The 21253-nt window shown below is 42.3% G+C and overlaps 1 protein-coding gene across 4 annotated transcripts in view; it reads right to left on the reverse strand.

Annotated features, from left to right (window-relative positions):
* Positions 1-21253, reverse strand: part of wipf3 (WAS/WASL interacting protein family member 3) — a 103110-nt gene that overhangs the window by 78985 nt on the left and 2872 nt on the right. Inside the window, exon 2 of one of the 4 annotated variants that reach the window (XM_059945044.1) lies at positions 4489-4554. The exons of the other annotated variants lie outside the window; for them this stretch is intronic. The gene's annotated coding sequence lies outside the window, so the exon portion shown is untranslated. The remainder of the gene's footprint in view (positions 1-4488; positions 4555-21253) is intronic. 4 annotated transcript variants of the gene reach the window in all.

A 21253-nucleotide genomic window follows, 5' to 3' on the forward strand; every position in this document is an offset into this window, starting at 1 on the left:
CTTGCTAAAAGTAAAAAACCTAAGTTAGACTCACAATCCGGACTCTCGTTTTACTTCCAATTAAAGTCAAATGTTCGAAGTACATTTATTATCAAAGTGTGTACGGTATACAGACTGCCTGCAGGCAGTCACGAAACAATGAAAGATACAACATGGATATACCCAACGCAAGAAAAAAAGAATAAATTGTGCAAACAGTAAAAATCAAGTGGACACTTGATTTAAAATATCAGTAACAATCCAGGAGTGTTCAGTTCAACACCTCTAGCTGACTGCAGGCTGCAGAGCCGTTCTTCGCCAAAGCCTCCCAGTCCACATCGATCACCCTGATCAAACAGCCCTGAGAACCAACGGGAATGAAAACCTGATCTTGAAAGAGATTATTACAAAAGCATACACACAAGGTGCCAGATGAATTCAGCAGGTCAAGTAGCATCAATGGAGGGAAATTAATAATCAGTGTTTTATATAATAGTGTGTTAATGGGAAAAGAAGCTACTGAAGGTGTTGTCTTGGCTACAAGTGAAGCATACTGTAGGAATCAATCCAACCAAAGGCCAACTATGTACAAATGGAAGTAATGCTTTTTTGATGATATGGTCAAAATTGATATTGAGAGGAATCAGAAAGGACTTTACTTTTTTATTTTCATAGACACATAGGCCAGGGATCTCAGCCTGAAAGGTCGACAGTTTATTAGTTTCCATTGACGTTGCCTGACCTGTTGAGTTCCTCCAGCATTTTATGTGTGTTACTCACTAATCACCCTAACACTTGTACTCCTTCCCCTCCCCTCCCCTTTCATTTATAGCCCTGATAAAAGGGTCTTGGTCCAAAACATAGGCTGTTTATTTACTTCCATAGATGCTGCCTGACATGCCGAGTTCCTCCAGCATTTTGTGTGCACTTCTCATTAAATATTTATACTTTACAAACTTATCCAATATAACACAAAGCATACATACATGAATACTTACATCACCTGAGTTGCCCCTGAAGTTAAGAAAAGGTAAAATACGTTCTTTTGAGGATGAAGGCATTATTTAGAGTCTATTAAGTCTACTTGTTTACAGACCATACATCACCTCTTTACTAAGGGAAGAGATAATCAAAAGCAGAGGTGCACAGATGCAAGAATTTTGCTGAAGATTCTAGTAAAGTCAGTAAAATTAATATTAAAGTACATATATGTCACCCTGAGATTCATTTTAATAAATTCATAATAGAATAATAACCATAATTCAATGAGAGACTGGGCGTTCAACCAGTGTGCAAAAGACAACAGACTGTCCAAATGCAAAAAGAATCATTAAAACAAATAAGCAATTAATATTGAGAACATGAAATGATGAATGCTTAAAAATTAGTCCATAGGTTGTGGGAACAGTTCAGTGATGGGTGAGTGAAGTTATCCACTTTGGTTCAAGAGCCTGATGGTTGAGGGGTGATATCTGTTCCAGAACGTGGTGGTTCCTGAAGGCAGCAATAAAAGGACAGCATGCCCTGGGCAGTGGGGGCTCCTGATGATGGATGCTGCTTTCCTATGACAACGATTTGTGTAGATGTGCTCAATGGTGGTATAGAAAAAGGTTAAAGCAGCACAACATTTTCAAAACTCCATATTTTACGTAATTGATATTTTATATAGGCAACCGTACAACTGGTCACTTGGTACGGTAAAACTCCTGATAATCTGGAATATGACTGTTCAGGAATCCCAGTGGATTGGCAATTGGTCAACGGGTGTTGATTCCAGGATTAACTCACTGGGGGACATCAGAATTTGGCCGATGATGGAATTTCAAGGAACATGCAAAATGGTGGAGAAAACCTGTGGATTAAGCTGTGTTTATAGAGGGAAATGGACAGTCGACATTTCAAGTTGAGCCCTGGGTCCCAAGTGTGCAAAAGGCTACAGAAAGTTGTAAACTCAGCCAGCTCCATCATGGGCACTGGTCTCCCCCAGCATCGAGGACACCTCTGAAAGGTAATGTCTCAAAAAGTTGTAGCCTATCACTTAGAACCCCCCACCCAGGACATGCCCTCTTCTCAAAGAAAATGTACAGGTGCCTGAAGACACCCACTCAATGTTTCAGGAACAGCTTCTTCCCCTCCCTCATCAGATTTCTGAATGGACAATGAATCCTCGTACACCACCTTACCATTTTTTTCTTCTTTTGCTTTCTCTTGGCTCTGCTTATTTAATTTTTATCCAGTATATGTATTTCTGATTGTAATGATAGTTTTTTAATTACTATTTATTGCAATGTACTACTGCCACAAAACAATAAATCTCAGAACATATACCAGTGATATTAAACATGATTCTGATTCTGCGTGAAATTTAAGAATGGATTGAGGTGAACCTGAGACCACATGAGGGATCTCAGTCCAAAATCACAATTGCTAGCTTCCCCTCCATAGATGCTGCTTGACCTGGTGAGTTCCTCCAGCTTTTTGTGTGTTAGGAAACTACGAGCCCAGTTCCTTTAAAGCACTGTAGCCATAGTTCCAGTGCTCATTGTGACACAATGTAGCGGTGTGCTACAAGCAGCGCCAAAATTACGACACGGTCGGTAACTGCAGTCGAAGGAAAAACTTTATTCGAAAACTTCAGCCTCACTTTTAAGCCTCTGTCAACCGGCCCCCCATGGCGAAGAGGCTCCAAAGCTCTGTGCTCGCAAACCCCCGTAGGCTATCTAATTGTGAGTCGGTTTGGATACGCTAGGAAATGAGGCGCTACATGAGCGTGGCTGGGAGATCTGTGCGATGGACGCCCCGCTCACCTTTTTGGCGTTCCACAGCAAGTCCGCCCGGGCTGCCACCTTCCGGGGGTCACTGAAATCCGCGTCGGACAGCAGCAGGCGTATGTCCTCGGGCAGCTGCTCCAGGAATGCCTGCTCAAACATGAGGCCTGTGTGTCCCTCGGCCAGAGACAACATCTCATTCATTAAAGCCGATGGAGGTCTGTCGCCCAAGCCATCCAGGTGCAGTAAACGGGCAGCCCGCTCGCGCCGTGAGAGTCCGAAAGTCCTGAGGAGCAGGGCTTTGAATTCCGTGTACTTGCCGTCTGCCGGGGGCGACTGTACGAACTCCGCGACCTGGGCAGCTGTGTCCTGGTCGAGGGAGCCCACCACGTAGTAGTAGCGGGTGTCTTCTGAGGTGATCCGGCGAACGTGGAATTGGGCTTCGGCTTGCTGGAACCATAGGTCCGGGCGCTGTGTCCAGAAACCCGGCAGTTTCAACGAAACTGCATGAACAGAGGCAGCGTCGGTCATTTCTGGTCCAAAAATCGTTTGGACCGTCGGGGTCACCAATTGTAGCGGTGTGCTACAAGCAGCGCTAAAATTATGACACGGAGTCGGTAACTGCAGTCGAAGGAAAAACTTTATTCGAAAACTTCAGCCTCACTTTTAAGCCTCTGTCAACCGGCCCCCCATGGCGAAGAGGCTCCAAAGCTCTGTGCTCGCAAACCCCCGTAGGCTATCTAATTGTGAGTCGGTTCGGATACGCTAGGAAATGAGGCGCTACAACAATGCTCAAGGGACTGACTTACATGGGACCTGTTTCCATTCCCCCTTTTGTTTCCCACTCTCCCCTAAAATTTATTGTACTATTGCTTGCCATTTTATTAAAAAAACAGGCAAAATAGAAGTACAACACAAAGTAACTGCCAGGGGAACTCAACAGGTCAGGCAGCATCTATGGAACTGTATAAACAGTTGACATCTTGGGCTGAGACCCTTTTTCAGGACTGGAATGGAAGGGAGAAGGCACCAGAATAAAAAGGAGGGGGGAGAGGAAGGAGGATAGCAAGAAGGTGATAGGTAAAGCCAGGTGGGTGATAAAGATAAAGGGCCAGAGAGGGAGGAACCTGATAGGAGAGGAGATTAGGCCATAGGGGAAGGAGGAGGTGATTGGCAGGTCAGAAGAAGTAAGGGGCCAGAGTGGAGTATAGAAGAAGAGCAGTAGGGGAGGGATTTTTTTTAAACTGGAAGGAGAAATCAATATTCATGCTTTCAAGTTGGAGGCTATCCAGACAGAATATAAGGTGTTGCTCCTTCACCTTGAGGGTGGCCTCAACATTGCACAAGAGAAGGCCATGGACCGACATGTCAGAACAGGAATGGGAATGAGAATTAAAACCTTTAGCCACCGGTAAGTTCCACTTCTGGTAGATGGAGTGGAGGTGTTCAAAGAAGCGCTCCATTGAAGCATTAACTGGAATAACTGGAAAATCAGCCATTCAAGCACTAAGTCCCAAGTGTGAGGTCTACTCTGTAGCCATTTATCTTCTTTTGTGGGCTGGCAGGGCAAGAGGAATTTCATGCCAAGAAACATGAATCTACAAAATCACAACATATTCCTGTGGATAACATTGTAATGTTCTCATTTGGCGAAGCAAGTTGAAAGCAATATTGAAACAACAAACCCTGGTACCTACAGGAATAATATCAATAAAACTGAAAGAGTACAGAGAAAACTTACGTGGATGTTGTCAGGACTTGCAGACCTGAGTTATTGGAAAAGGTTGAACAGGCTAAGACTTCATTCCTGGAGAATAGGAGAGCGAGGAGAGATTTGATAAGAGGTATACAAGAATATGAGGGCTATAGGTAGCAGGCTTTTTCCACCCGAGGTTCAGTGGGACTGGAGCTAGAAGTCATAGGTTAAGGGTGAAAGGTGAAATACTTAAGGGGAATCTGAGGGGGAATTTCTTCACTCAGGTGGTGGTGAAACTGTGGAACGAGCTGCCAGTGGAAGTTATGAGTGCGGGTTTGATTGGAATATTTAAGTTTGGATAGGTACATGGTTGGGAGCTGTATGGAGGGCTAAGGACTGAATGCATGCTGATGGGACTGGGCAGACTAACAGTTCAACACTTACTAGGTAGGCCAGAGGGCCAGTTTTTGTATTGTAGCGTCTATGGCTCTATAACTCTATTTCAGAATAGCAGCTCATTGACGGCATCAAAACAGAATGAAAACACAGCAAATTTGCATTCACCAGCAAGGATGAACTCAGAATTTACAGTTATACAAGACACAGTTTGGAGTTATGTAACCGACCCAGAGTGAAATACAATAATAACCATACCTGCCCCCATCTCAGGTCACTTTGGAAACTCGAACCATGCACCACCTGGCATGAGTCACGCTTGTGCTTTGGCAACATTTCAAATTCAAGTTTGAGGAGATAATGTCACGGGTCTTTCGGGAACGCCACAGTAAAAACGATACTCATGGGGGCGGATATATCGACGTCTCAGAGTCACTCACCGTGCCACACCATCCAGAGCGCGTCACAGCCTTGTGTTCAGAAACAAAGTCATTTTATTATCAAAGTGCGTATATGTCGCCATATACCATCCTGAGATTCATTTTCTTGCGGGCATTCACAGTGGAACAAGAATTTCAAGAGAATCAATATGAAACTGCACAAAAGCAAGAAGTAACAACTAACCAATGTGTAAAAGACAAATTGTGTAATTGAATAAATATAGTTACAAATAAATAGAAAGATAAAAGATAAAAAGATAGATAAATATATGGATCTGAGAACACGAGTTGTAAGGTATCTGAAAATGAGTTCATATGTTGGGGAATCAGTTCTGAGTTGAGGTGAGTGCAGTTATCCACTCTGGTTCAGGAGTCTGATGGCTGAAGGGTCATATGGAGAAGAGAGCAAGGCCTGAATAGTGGGGATCCTTGATGATGGATGCTGCTTTCTTGTGGCAGCACTCCTTGTAAATGTGCTCAATGATGGAGGGGACTTTTGTGTTGACATCCTAGCAACACAATATCTGCACCAGTCTCTCACACTGGTCAAGCATTAAGTATCTTTGACACTCTTAAATCATTAGTGACAACTGGGACATGTGCAACAATATTTTTTAAATAACTTCCTTTTTGCATAAAATCTAATGTACAGGAACATTAAAAATCAATTTAAACCATGGGTTCACAACTTTTTTATGCCATGCAGTGATTCCCATCCACTGTGAACCCCAGGCTGAGAACCCATGATTTAAACCAATGAAATTAAAGTAAATAATACCAAAGTACCGGTATTCAATTTAATTTTCTCTGCCCATAGATGTACAGTGGAGAGTGTCCTAACTGGTGGCATCACAGCCTTGTATCAAAGCACCAATGCCCAGGAAGGAAAAGTCTTCTGAAAGTGGTAGATACAGCCCAGTCCATCACAGGAAAAGCCCCTCCCACTACTGAACACATCTACAAGGAGTATTATCACAATAAAGCATCATTCATCATCAAAGACCACCACCATCCGGCCCCTGCTCTCTCTTGCATGTACCATCCGGTAGGAGGGTCAGGAGTCTTAGGTCCCACATCACCAGGTTTAGGAAAAATTATTACCCTACAACCATCAGGCTCTTAAACCGGTGTAGATAACCTCACTTACCTCAACTCCGAACTGTTTCTACAACCTGCAGATTCACTTCCAAGGCCTCTACAACACAGTCTCAGTATTATTTATCTTTATTTGCACAATTTGCTCCTGGTTGCTTGTCACTCTTCACTTATGAATAGTTCTTCATAAATTCTATTGTACTTCTTATTTTCTTGTAAATGCCTGCAGGAAAATGAAGTATATGGTGACATTTATGTCGTTTGATAATAAACTTGCTTTGACTTTGAGAATGCCTTGCAGATTTAATCCAGCACAGGCCCAGCATGCAGTCTACCAGCCTGGGAGCCAACCAGCCTGAAGGTCACACCACATCACATGACTTCCTGAGAAGTGAGCAGGATAGGTGCCCCCACGGGGCGGAAGACACTGCCTCCAGCTCAGCCTAACTTCAGCATTGGAAGTCCAGAATTCCAAAGGGATTTTAGGGAAAGCTCTGGCTTTACACAGAGAGTGGTGGGTATGTGGCACGTTTCCAGGGGTGACATGGAAACAGGGGTGGTAGAGGCAGGGGCATTATGGACATTTAAGAGACTCCTGGTTAGGCACCTGCATCAGAATTGGCATCAGGTTTAACATAAGTGGCATATGTCATGAAAATTGTTGTTTTGCAGCAGCAGTTATGCAATACATAATAAAAAACTAATTACAATAGAATATATATAAAATTATTGATTGATTAATCAATTAGTGCAGGAAGAAAGCGAATAAATAGTGAGGTAGTGTACATGTGCACATTGCCCATTCAGAAATCTGATAATGGAGGGGAAGAAGCTCTTCCTGAAACGCTGTGTGTGTGCCTTCAGGCACCTGTACCTCCTCCTCGAGGGTAGCAATGAGAAGAAGGCATGGCCGGAGTGATGGGGGTCCTTAGTGCTGAGGAGGCTAGTACCCATGATAGAGCTGCCTCAGTGTGCAACTCTCTGCAGTTTCTTCTAATACTGTGCAGTGGAGAAAAGAAAAATGGAGTGCTACGTGAAAGGTAAAGGTTAGATTGATTTGGTTAAAGGGCCAGTACATCATTATGGGCTGAAAGGCCCGTACTGCACTGCGGTGTTCTACGTTCTTTAGTAATGGTAGCTGGAAGTTTAAAGGATTGCTGTCACTATGCATTCTATAACCAGGTTTTGGGTTGAGGTGGAGATACATCTCTACCAGAGGAGGAGTAAGGTGCTCCTTCACTCCGCTAGCCTGCACGTCACCTTTCAGTCAGGTGTAGCACCCTGTTTAGCAGTCACCCCACCCCACCTCCCAATCAAGGTCATGTGAAGCCAGGGGAGCCGGTGGTGGATGCTCGTATGAGCAACTGGTGCATATCACAAGTCCTGGTTATGCCACCACTGACACCAGGCAGACATTCTCCGAAGAGTATTGACAATGGCTGGTGTCACCCGCCTTGTGAAGACACTGCCCAGAAGAAGGCAATAGCAAACCACTTCTGCAGAACACTTCTTCCTTTTATAACCTGTAAAAAAAAAACTGTCACATGATCCTTACTGACAGGAAAATGACGTCACTCCACCATCACAAGACCATTACCTCAAGTCCAGTATAGCTTCAACCCCCAGTCACGTCACAAGGGTACCACTGTCATGTGTCACGAGTACATAACACTGGTCATAGAAAGTCTTAGGATATGACACAGAATGAATGGCTGAATCATGTCTACCTTCCTTAGAAACTAAAGAAGGGCATTCCAAATGAAAATAAACTAATTACTGTAAAAATCACCAGATAAGGTGTAGATAACTTAAACAGAAACCCACAGCAATAGTTACTTCAGTCCATTAATTCTGATTTAATATTGGTGTCACTATTGTTTGACATTTTCCATTTTAAACTGAGTTTTCACCTTGATCCGTGCACAGTATTGTTCATGATGTCAGGCACCTTCCCTGCAGTTTTGCATTACTGGAAACTGGATACAGACTGGACTACTCTGCCCTGCCAATCTGTTTGTTATGCACATTTATTTTGTTCCTGTGCAGATAAACGACACTACCAGGTAACCTTCAAGATACAAAGGAAACTCGTGACATGTACTCAGTGGCCACTTTATTAGGTACACCTGTTCATTTATACAAGGATCTATTCCACCAGTCATGGGGCAGCAACTCAATGCATAAAAACATGCGGACATGGTCAAGAGGTTCAGCTGTTGTTCAGACCAAACATCAGAATGGGGAAGAAATGTGATTTAAGTGACTTTGTGGAATGATTGCTGGTTTGAATATCTCAGAAGATCCTGATCTCCTGGGATTTTCACACACAACAGTCTATAGGGCAGACTGCTTCCCAGCCTTTATTATGCCATGGACACCTACCATTAACTGAGGGGTCCGTGGAGCCCAGGTTGGGAAGTCCTGCTCCAGAGTTTAGAGGGAATGGTGCAAAAAACAAAAAAAAAGCACTCAAGTGGCAGCTCTTTCAGGGAAAATGCCTTATTAATGAGCGAGGTCAGAGGAGAATGGCCAGACAAGCTCAAACCGACAGTAACTCAAAGAGCCACGCACTGCAACAGGAGTGTGCAGATGAGCATCTCTGAACAGACAACACATCAAACCTTGAAGTCAATGGGCTACAGCAGCAGAAGACCGTGGACATACAGTCAGGGTCCACTTTATTAGGTACAGGTGATATCTAATAAAGTGGCCGCTGAGTGTATATGGACGGTAAATTCAGTGTTCCTGTGCCTTCAGAGTGGAAGTGAACTTGAGTGGAAGCGAACCTGAGGTAGAGTTCCAATATTATAATTTTAACTCTTTATATCTCCTCATCAAGAAAGGCTTTCTGGTGTTGACAATAAATTTGCCTTATTCGCAGTGTAGCTAACTCTGTCGGTTGGTTCATGTGAAACAATGATTATAAAAGTCAAGAGCTGCAAGAGTGACAGGAAGAGGTCATGAAAAGAAACCCTGAGCAACACACGCAAAACACCTGAGGAATCTAGCAGGTCAGGGAGCACCTATGGGGGGTGGATTGAGATCAGCAGTATGACACACACGTGGCTTGCTGAGCTCCTGCAGTATTTTACGTGCACTGCTGAAGATTTCCAGCATCTGCAGAACCTCTTGCGATTATGGAAAGAAGTTCATTTTCTTTCTCGTTTTGCTCTAAATTGTGTGGTAAACCAATCAAAGATGTTTTTTTTTAATTAGAGAAAGAGTTGCCTGCTTCTAACCTTAATGAAAGTTAATCATGAGAACCACGCAAGGTTAGAAATTTCATCAAACTACGTCCATTGCTTTAGGATCATATCCTGCAAAAACTTGTTCTGTGTGGACTCTGTTACCGTGACAAATGATTACCTTCATGAAGCTAAACAATGAATTTCTCTACACTATCCATACTGATGACAAGGGCATTTCCTTTGGGTACCAATTTCTGGCATTCCTTCCAAAAAATGGGAAGCAAGACCATCATTGAATTTGCTCAATTCAACTAAGAGCATCAGGTTGGAGAAGCAATACCTCATTTTGTCTGGGCTGTCTCCATTGATTTCTATAGCTTCTGGTAATTTCTCCCCCCCCCCCCTTCTCTTTTACTAATCACCATCCTGGCTCCTGTCCTAGCCCCTCTCTTCTCATCAGCTGTCCATCACCTCTTTCTGGTGCCTGTCCTCTTTCCCTTTCTCCCCCGGTCCACTCTCCTCTCCTGTCAGATTCCTTCTTTTTCAGACTTTTAACTCTTCCACCTATCACCTCTCAGCTTCTCACTTCAACATCCTTTCCCCCTTACCTGATCTCACCTATCACAAGCCAGCTAACTGTTGATGGTTCCAACATGTCCAAGGTCCACAGGGTGAGCTAAAATTAGTACTGTTCTATGCAGTATCTACCTGCTGAACTTTTCATTCAAGGGTTGTCCGGATTGATATAACTGGTTTCATTTGCAGTATTCCATTACAAAATACATCATTAAAGAGATTAGCTTTATTTGTCGCATGCACATTGAAACATGTCAAGAAATGCATCAATCAGTATCAATGGAAAGGAATAAATTGTCTATCCTTCATCAGGACTGGGCCTCAGCCTGAAATGTCAACTGTTTATTCCTTTCCATAGATGCAGCCTGATCTGCTGAGTTCCTCCAGCATTTTGTGTGTGTTGCTCTGGATTACCAGAATCTGCAGAATCACTTGAGTTTATGAAATGCATCATTTGTGTCAATGACCAATGCAGTCCAAGGGAAGCCCGCATGTGTCACCATGCTTCTGGTGACATCACAGCACGCCCACAACTCACTAAGTGTGGGAGAAAACTGGAGCACCTGGAGAAAACACATGTGGTCATGGGGAGAACATGCAAGCTCCTTATGGACAGCAGTGGGAATCGAACCCCAATCATGATCACTGGCACTGAAAAGCTTATGCTAACCGCTATGCTGATGTAACTGGCTACTTAAGGGGACCACAGTTCAGAATGCTCAGCCTAAACCCAGAGATGTCACAGTCCACCTCAATGTCTCTGAAAGCCACAGGAAGAGTGTCGGGTATCATCGTGCCTGGACTGCTCTCTCTTGGTCATCTTCATCATCATTACACGCCGTGTTGTATGACATGGATGATCATGGCCACCATCTGCTTTAATCTGACGATTACTCATTCTCTATCTATGACCATGATTGTTCTTGTCTTAGTTATCTACAGAAGTTATTTGCCTTGCCTTCTTCTGGACAGTGTCTTTACAAGATGGGTGACCCCAGCCATGATCAATTCTCTACAGATATTTTCTGCCTGGCATCAGTGGTCGCAAAACCAGAACTTGCGATACGCACCAGCTACTCATACGACCATCTAACACCTGCTTTCATGACTTCACGTATCCCTAAATGGGGGTACTAAGCAGGTGCTACACCTTGCCCAAGGGTGACTTGCAGGCAAGCGGAGGAAAGGAGTGCCTTACACTCCTTTGGTAGAGACGTATCTCCACCTGGCCTCTCTTGGTAACCAGCTCTCAGTGCCAACCGCTGAGTCTCAAAAAACTTATCATTGCCCGTTTGACTACTATTGACATGTTGGAATCACCACTGACTGGAAACTCAACCAATCTTGTAAGTACTGCACACACAAGAGTGTGCTGAAGGCTGAGTCCTGTAGTGAGAAACTCATCTGATGTCAGATTCAGAATTGTTTAAGATCACTGACATGCAATATGTCAAGAAATTTGCTGTTTAGAGACAGTACAGTACATAAAAATACTATAAATTACATTAAGAAATATATAAAAATATAAATCAATTAAGTAGTGCAAAAAGAAGTTAAAATATTGAAGTAGTGTTCATGGGCTCATTTTCCATTCAGATATCTGATGACAGAGAGAAAGAAATGTTACTAAAATGTTGAGTGTTTGTCTTCAGGTTCCTGTACCTCCTCTCTGATGATAGTTATAAAACAGCTTTTCTGAGGCTTTCCCTGACTATAAATCAAGAAAGTGATGGTATTCAACAATTCTAGATCAGAAGTCATAGTCATAGAGCAGAATTACAGAGAATTGGGCCATTTAGCTCATTTAGACTGGGGGTTCCCAACCATTTTTATGCCGTGGACCTCTACCATTCACATCTGACCTAGACCAAGCTGACCTGGTCTTCTGCCTAGTCCCATCTACCTGCACCAATACCATAAACCTCCATACCCTCCTCTTCCACGTACTTACTCAAACTTCTCTGAAATGTTACAATTGAACCCGTATCCACCACTTCCACTGGCAGCTCTGGGCATCACGCTAGAGTCATGATCAGTGCTGTCATTTTAGAGTGATCATTCACTGGGATTCAATTCTTCCCGCTCTCCATAAGGAGTCTGTCCGTTCTCCCCATGGGCTTCCTCCCACATTCCAGAGACGTATGGGCTCGGGCTAGTGAGATGCAGGCTGCTGTGCTGGCAGCAGAAGCTCAGCAACACTTGTGGGCTGCCTCCAGCACATCACTAACGATGATGCAGACAACCCATTTCAATGCATGTGTGACAAATAAAGCTAATCATTACCTTTAATCTCATTCTGCACCTGCATCGCCCTCTCAGTGATTAAACTCCCACTCAGGTTCTCCTTAAACCCTTCATCTTTCACCCTTAACCTCTAGTTCTAGTCTCACTGACCCTAAGGGGAAAAGCGGAACCCCATTTCTTCTCCGGAGCGTTGGGGTTATAATGATCTAGTTCCCCCCCATTTACATTTGCTCTAACTCCATCTACTCAGTAAATTCTGTCCGTCCTCCATTGTGTCACAACAGTTTCTCTTCTCTTTCCCTCTCCTTTCATTCCCTGCCCTAAAATTGGTAAACTAAATTAATGAACTGACAAACTGCTTTATTATCATAAACCAAGGTACAGTGAAAAACTTGCCTTGCATTCCATCCATGCAGATCACATCTTTATAACAGTGCATTGGTGCAGTGCAAGGTAGAAGTACAAGGTACAAAGTAATTATTATTATCAATGTACATACTCTATATATCACCATATACAGCCCTGAGATTCATGGGCATAATCGACAAATCTATAAAGTAATAACCGGAATAGAATCAATGAAAGATGACACAACTTGGGTGTTCAACCAGAGCGCAGAAGACAACAAACTCTGCAAATATAAAAAGAAATAATAAATCGATAAATAAATAAATAACGCATAATGCAGAATTAAGTGCAACACCTATAAAGTGCTGTCAAGGAGACAATAAGATACAGGATCATAAATCTGCTAGATTGTGAGGTCAAGAGTCTATCTTATTCTACCAGCAAACCATTCAATAGTCTAACAACTTAAAGCCTTTTGTATCTTCTGCCTGACAGCAAGGAGTGGGTGGGGTTTTTAATTATGCTGGCTACAGGAGAACATAGAGGGGAGGCTGGCTTCTGTTAAATGCTAACCTGTCAAATCTTTCCAAATGTGGTTAATGGTCACTGAAAGAATTGCTAACTGTGTTGCTCTAAACTAGTCTACTTAACTTGAGCATTTACGAGGTTTCGTGTTTTTTTATTTCAGTTATCTAAGATCGACATTTTTTTATTTTGAACAGAAGGTGTTGTCCCTTTATGAGTAATCTTTTATGCAATTCTCATTGTTGTAGCTTATCTCCGAGATAATCTTTACATTGTCTTTGGAAGCAAACAAATTCTATAACCATTCAATAATAAATGGGTGATGTTTTCACCTACGGTACTGTACAAAGGTCTTGGGCTTTTTTTCCCCATGGTTTCAGATGGCACGGCCTCCACAGGGCCCTGATCTCAACATCATCGAGGATGTCTGGGATTACCTGGGGAGACCGAAGCAAGTGAGACAGCCAAAGTTTGTAGAAGAACTGTGGCAAGTTCTGTAAAATGCTTGGAACAACCTAGCAGCCAATTTTCTTATGAAATTGCACAACAGTGTACTTAAGAGAATTGATGCAGTTTTAAAGGCAAATGCAAGTCACACCAAATACTAATTTTATTTAGGTTTTTTTTAAAACTCTTTACTGTTCATTATAGAATTTTTTGATATTTAGAAACTTCTGATTTCCATTAGTTTTGAAAGTATCGTTTTAAATAATTTTTACATATGCCCAAGACTTTCGCAGTACTGTTTGTATATGGAGCTATTGGAAAAGGCAGCTTACTAAGTGGGTAGCGTCCGCAACGATTGTAACTGTATTAATTTAAGCCAGAAAAACATGCTGAAAGAATCTGATGTTCTTGTGCCAACATAGCGTGCCAATAACTTACTAACCCTAACCCACCTGCTTTTTGGAATGTGGGAGGAAACCAGAGCACCTGGAGGAAACACACACAGTCAGAGTCGAGTAGAGCTAGTTCAAACTTTGAAACAACAATTGAAAGTAAAGTGGGGAGTGTTGTAGGAGATCATAAGGTGAACTACATTTGAAATTGCATATCTTCATCTGGTTAACACACAGAGAGATTACTGCATTAAACATTACTGCTTTACTGCATCCCTGCATTATTCAAGGAAAACTACACACCAGAATTTCTATCTATTTAAAACTACTTGAAACTCCCAAAACCCGAAAAATGAAAATATCAGAAACTACAAGCATTAGAAATCTGATACAAATGCAGAACATACTGCAAATATGAAGGTCAGGCAGCAACTGCAGGAGGAAAAGATGTAACGTTTCAGGCTGAGGACACTTGAGCTGAGTGTAAGTGGGTAAGGTACAGAAAGAAAAACTACAACTACTGCAATCTCAACCAATTCCATTTCTTTTCTTTTTTTTAATTAATTTGTGAAATGAGACGTTTCACTAAAGGACCATATTTCAAGATCAAGAGTCAAGATTAAGATTGTTTAGTGTCATTTCCTGTACACAAGTGAAAAGGAGAAGGAAATAATTCCTAATCCAGATTCGATGCAGCACAGAAAATACGATAAAGAACACAGCAATACAAAAAAAATAATAAATTTAAATATATAAGATAGCGCACATGAAGAAGGCAATGAAATGAATTCCAGGGCACTGGAATAATGAGGCCTGGCATGGAAATACCAATGCTCTAGAATGAAAAAGGCTTCAAAAGGTAATCAGCACAGCCCAATCCATCACAGGCAAAACCCTCCCCACCTATGAGCACATTTATAAGGTGCACTGCCACAAAAAAAAAAGCAGCATCCATCGACAAGGACCCACACCATCCAGGCCATGCTTTCTTCTTGCTGCTGTCATCGGGGAGGAGGTACAGGAGCATTAGGTCCCACACCACCAGGTTCAAGAACAATAATAATTCCTCAAGCATCAGGCTCCAGAACCAGGGTGGATAACTTCACTCACCTCAACACTGAACTGATTCCACAATCTATGGACTCACTTTCAAACACTCTACAACTCCTGTTCTCAGTATTAATTAATTCTCTATTTATCTACCTGTCTATTTATTTATTGTTTTTGTATTTGTAGAGTTTGTCCTTTTGCACATTGGTCATTTGTCGGTTTCTGTTTCTGTGTAGTTTTTCATTGATTTCTTTATTCTAATGTGAATGTCTGCAAGAAAATGAAGCTCAGGGTAGTACATGATCATAGATGTACTTTGACAATAATTTCCTTTAAACTTTGAAAGTATAGGCATATTGTTACAAGTTAAAGTGATGCATTAAATGTTTGCCTGGTTATTACTGTGCTGGTTTTTTTCATCAATGCAATTAGTGCACTAGGTTTATTTATTGAAGGATATTTTGTAAGTGATATGGACACCAGCATTGTACTGAGGAGTCCATGTGATACCAGGAGTTCATTTTGTGTTGGATAAAAAGGAAGTACAAGTGTTATTGAAGGGGGACTCTTCCAGAGAAATGTGCAGTATCCTATTTAAATAGCGACTTTACCCTTGCAGAGGGTAAAAAAGGCTTTGGGAGTTGCAAGTAATTCTAAATCTTTAAAAAACCTGAGGAGCAATTCTCACTGAAAAATGCAGGTACGTATGTTTTAATTCAATAATCTCTGTCTGCAGTAACCAAATGTGCACCCAGTCTCAAATATAGGCTAGAACAGGTCACTTCACAATCTCTCACAATATTATCCTCTTCACGTTCAACTGTAGTTTCAATGTTTGAACTACCTATTCTTGACTCTTGTGCCTGTGTGGGTTTCCTCCTACTGCTCTGGTTTCCACTCACATCCCAAAGACATACCGGCTAGTGTTAGAAAGTTGTGGGCGTGCTGTGTTGGCTTTGGAAGTATGGCAACTCTTGCAGGCTGCCGCCAGCACATTCTTGGACTGTACTGGTCATTGGTACAAAAAATGCATTTCACTGAACAGCATCAAGTACACCTACGAAAGGCGAGGCCTAAAGAAAGCGGTATCCAGCATTAAGAAGCCCCTTCACCCAGGACATGCTCTCTTCTCACTGCTGCCATCAGGGAGGAGGTACAGGAACCTTAAAATACACACTCAAAGTATTAGGAACATCTTCTTCCCCTCTACCTTCAGTTTCTGAATAGACAATGAAGTTAGTTCAATATATTTTTGTTCTCTTTTTACACTATTTAATTATTCATATATATATTTATATCTCATTGCATTTTATAGTTTTTTTATGTGCTACACAGTTGCCATAAAACAACAACTTTTTTTGAGCAAACACAAGGAAATCTGCAGATGCTGGAAATTCAAACAACAACACACACAAAATGCTGGTGGAACACAGTAGGCCAGGCAGCATCTATAGGGAGAAGCGCTGTCGACGTTTCAGGCCGAGACCCTTCGTCAGGACTTTTTTGACATTCACAAATGCCATTGAACGAAATATCATACAAAAGGTAGTGGATTCAGCCCAGTACATCACAAGTAAAGCCCTCCCAACCCATTGAGAACATCTACGTGAAACATTGTCATAGGAAAGCAGCATCCATCATCAAGGGTCCCCACCACCCAGGTCATGCTCTCTTGTCACTGCTACCATCAGGTAGAGGTACAAGAGCCTTCGGACTCACACCACCAGGTTCAAGAGCAGTTACTACCCCTCCAACATCAGGCTCTTGAACAAAAGGGGGTAACTACACTCACCTGCTCGTCCATTGAGATGTTCCCACAGCCAATAATCCTACTTTAAGGACTCTTTATCTCATGTTGTCATTATTTATGGCTAGTTATTTTTATTTGCATTTGCACAGTTTATGTCTTCTGCACTCTGGTTGATCTTTCATTCACCATGTTACAGTTACTATTCTATAGATTTGCTGAGTATGCCCACAGGAAAGTGATTCTCAGGGTTGTATATGGTGACATAGTCTGATATTACTTTGAATTTAGATATGAAACCTGATTCTGATTCCCAAATAAAGCTACTCTATATAAATTTGATTTGTCTTTACTATGGTATTCTACTGGCAGTTCTTAGACTCCCATCTGCCTCCTCCTTCGAGTCCTATCCCACTTTGTAAACATTACATTTGTCTGACCATTTCACTGGGATGACTCACCTCTCATCCTTCTGCGGTTAGGAAATACAAACCACAAGAACAAGGTAAGCGACAGGTTTAGCTATTGACCGTTGTACTCAGACAGGCTACAAATGAGTCCCATAAAAGTGCAAGCCCCTCTTTTCCCTTATGAAAATTGTCTTCTGAAATTCTTCTCCCTGGCTCCTTCATGCCAGTTGCAATGAGGCAGCAAGAAGGATTGCAGCAGTTACAGGGAAGGGTGGAGTCAGTAACTTTATACAGATGGGAAATTACCAGGATTCCCAAAACTCAGGTCATTGAATGCCACTGCAAACCCTGCAGCTTTGCCCTTAGGCAAGAGTCCAAGTTTGAACCAATTCCTTTGTAGTGCCATACTTGAGCCTGGAAAGGCAAGGGTGACACTGTGGAGCAGTGGCTCACGTAGTGCTGTAAGACTGGGGCTCAATTTCTGACGCTGCTTGTAAGGAGTTTATACGTTCTCTCTGTAAATGCGTGGGATTCCTCTGAGAGCTCTAGTCTCCTCCCTCATTCTGAAAATGTACGTGTTGGAGTTAGTTAGCAGTAACACAGGACGTGCTAAGTTGATGCTAGAAGCATGGCGACACTAGCGGGCTGCCCCCGGCACATCTCAGACAATGTAGGTTGTTACCACAAACAACACATTTCACTCTATGCTTCATTCTTTATGTGACAAATAAAGCTACTGAGCTTTCTGTGCACATTCATCACCCATATCCCCACTCCATCCTGACATTCTGTATTCTGCCTCCCGCACTTCTTCATTTGCTCATCAGGACTGATTTCCCTGCCACCCTCCAGCTTGACAAGAGCACTGAGCTTGTTCTCCCTTAGTTTGCCCTGGATTTCATCTCACCCACACAGAGCTCCAGCAAAGGAAATGGGATTTGTGCAGGAATATGGCGATCCGACATGATAAAAAATAGTGCAGCAGACAGAAGGGGCTTAAAGGCGAATTCCTGCCTCTACTTCTCATGTTTTAATCCCTTGTCTAGCACATTGTCAGCTTGAACTAGTCTGTCCCTTCTCCTCCGACTTCTTTCATTAACAAGGTGCTTACACCCATAGAACTGCCGCTCACCAGACATTTTGTTTGTTTTTGCACCCTTCTCTGGATACCCTACTGCAGGGGTTCCCAACCTGAGGTCCACGGACCCCTTAATTATTAACATTGGTCCCTGGCATAAAAAAGGTCAGGAACCCCTGCCCCAGAGACTATTGTGTGTGGAAATCCCAGCAGATCAGCAGTGTCTGAGATACTTAAACCACCCTATCTGGCACCAACAATCATTCCCTGGTCAAGGTCACTCAGATCACATTTCTTCCCCATTCTGATGTTTAGTCTGAACAACAACTGAACCTCTTGAGCATGTCTGTATGTTTTTAATTATTGAATTGCTGTCACCTGATAGGCTGATTAGATATTTGCATTAACAAGCAAGTGTGCAGGTATTCCCAATACAGTGGCCACTGAGTGTTGGTCTCAGTTTCTTTACAATATCATTTAAAATGCAGGTAGTTTATGCAATTACCAAAAATACTGTGTTCTCTCAAATTTGCTGACTAAAGAATTATCGCAATATTTGACTATCATCCAATCCTAAGCAAAGACAAGTTTTCTTTAAATTACAAGGATATGCAAAACCATAGTGTTTGATGCCCAATGCAATCTCCATCCCCCAGGCACCATTGCTCTCAACTATAGTTAAAAGATGAGTGGCGGAGGCTGAGAGATCTGAAAGAGGTTTATAAGATGATGAGAGGCATAGATAGAGTAGACAGACAATATATTTTTGCTAGGGTTGAAATGTCCAATACTAGAATAGTCTGGTAGAGGAACACCAATGCCTTTGAGCAGGAAATCCCACATAAGGTAGTGGACGGCCTAGTGCATCACAAGGTAAAGCCCTCCCAACCATTGATCACATCTACATGAAACATTGCCAGAGAAAAGCAGCATCCATCATCAAAGATCCTCACCACCCAAGTCATGTTCTTTTCTCACTGCTGCCATCAGGTAGAAGGTACAGCTGCCTCAGGACTCACACCACCAGGTTCAAGAACAATTACTACTTCTCAGCCATCAGCCTCTTGAACAAAAGGGGATAACTACACTCATTCTATTTCTGGAGTTCGTGCAACTGATGGTCTCACTTTAAGGACTCTTGTTATTTCATACTCTCGTTATTTATTGCTATTTATTTATATTTGCATTTGCAGAGTTTGTTGTTCATTGATCCTGTTTACAGTTACTGTTCTATAGATTTGCTAAGTAGACTCAGAGGAAAAAGTATCTCAGGGTTGTACATGGTGACATGTATGTACTCTGACAATAAACGTTACTTTGAACTTCAGAAGCATGCATTTAGGGTGAGAGGAGGTAAGTTCAAAGGAAATATGAGGGGCAAGTTTTTCACTCCTCCTCACAACCTCTACTTGGAAACTGGCTGCTGCTCCCTCCTTTTCTTGCTTTTAAGGACCTTCTTATCTTGATCATATGCTCTTATCTCTCCTCCTACAGGAAAGGTATCAGCAAGATGGAAAGAGTATAAGGAACAATTACAAGGATGCCACCTGGACTTGAGTTATGGGAAAAGTTTGAATAGGTTTGGACTTTATTCCCTGGGGTGTCGGAGAACAAGGGCAGATTTGATAGAGATACACAAAATTATGATGGGTATAGATAGGGCAAGTGCAAGCAAGTTTTTTTGTCTTAGGTTGGGTGAGACAAGTATGTGTTAATACTTAATACACAAGTATATGTATTATGGGTTAAGGGTGAGAGGTGAAATGTTTAAGGGGAACACGAGGAAGAAATTTTCATTCAGAGGGCGGTGACAGTGTGGGATGCACTGACAGCTGAAGTGGTGGATGCAGATTCAATTTCAATGTTTAAGAGAGGTTTGGATAGATCCATGGATGGGAGGGCTTTGATCCCTGTACCAGCCGATGGGACTAGGCAGAATAGTCGGTTGGCATGGACTTGATGGGTCAAAAGGCCTGTTTCTGGGCTATGGTACTCTATAACTCTATGATATAACCTAGGTCTCAATTTCTTGGTATTGGACCATGGCACAAAAAAGGGTGGGAAGCCTTGATTACAAGCACACCCAAACCAACACCTTTGATCTCCACCACAAAATCTATGCTCTCAGCAATAGTTAAACGTTGATCAATTCCATTGCGGTGGCATATTTGAGCCTCAAATAATCTTTCTAACCACATGCATAGCATCACAGGGATCACCAATTTCTCCACCTGCAACATCGCTAACTACATCGTTTCCTGATTGCTGTTGTATTCTTCCATAACTTTAGTAAGCCTGCATTCCATTAATACAACATAGCTTTAATAGTTATGGAGTCATAGCACACAACAACACAGAAACAGACCATTCAGCCCATCTAATACATGCCAAATTGGACCATAGCCTCCTCACCATATCCCAGCCATCCATGTACTTCTCTTAACTTCTCCTAAATGTTGAAATCAACCCTTTATCCACCATTTCTGCTGCAAAGGGTGAAAGGTGAAATGTTTAAGGGGAGTATCTTCACTCATATGGTGGTGAAAGTGTGGAATGTGCTGCCATCAGAGGTGGTGAATTCGAGTTTGGTTTCAACCATTAGTTGGGATAGATGCATGGATGGGAGGGGTACAAAGCACTGTGATCCGGGTGTAAATCGATGGGAGTTGGCAGAACAATAGTTTAGTATGGGCTAGAAGGGCCAAATGGCCTGCTTATGTGCTGTAGTATTCTGTGACTCTAAGCTCAATAAATACAGGCTAATATTCAAATTCTGTCTGCAATCGCTCCCCAGGATGTTTCATACTATTTAAAAGTATCACGTTAAGTGCAAATAAAATGATGATGGCTCACAAATAGTGAAAGGTGTGTGTG

Source organism: Hypanus sabinus, chromosome 20 (genome assembly GCF_030144855.1).
Source record: "Hypanus sabinus isolate sHypSab1 chromosome 20, sHypSab1.hap1, whole genome shotgun sequence".
Lineage (NCBI taxonomy): Eukaryota > Metazoa > Chordata > Chondrichthyes > Myliobatiformes > Dasyatidae > Hypanus > Hypanus sabinus.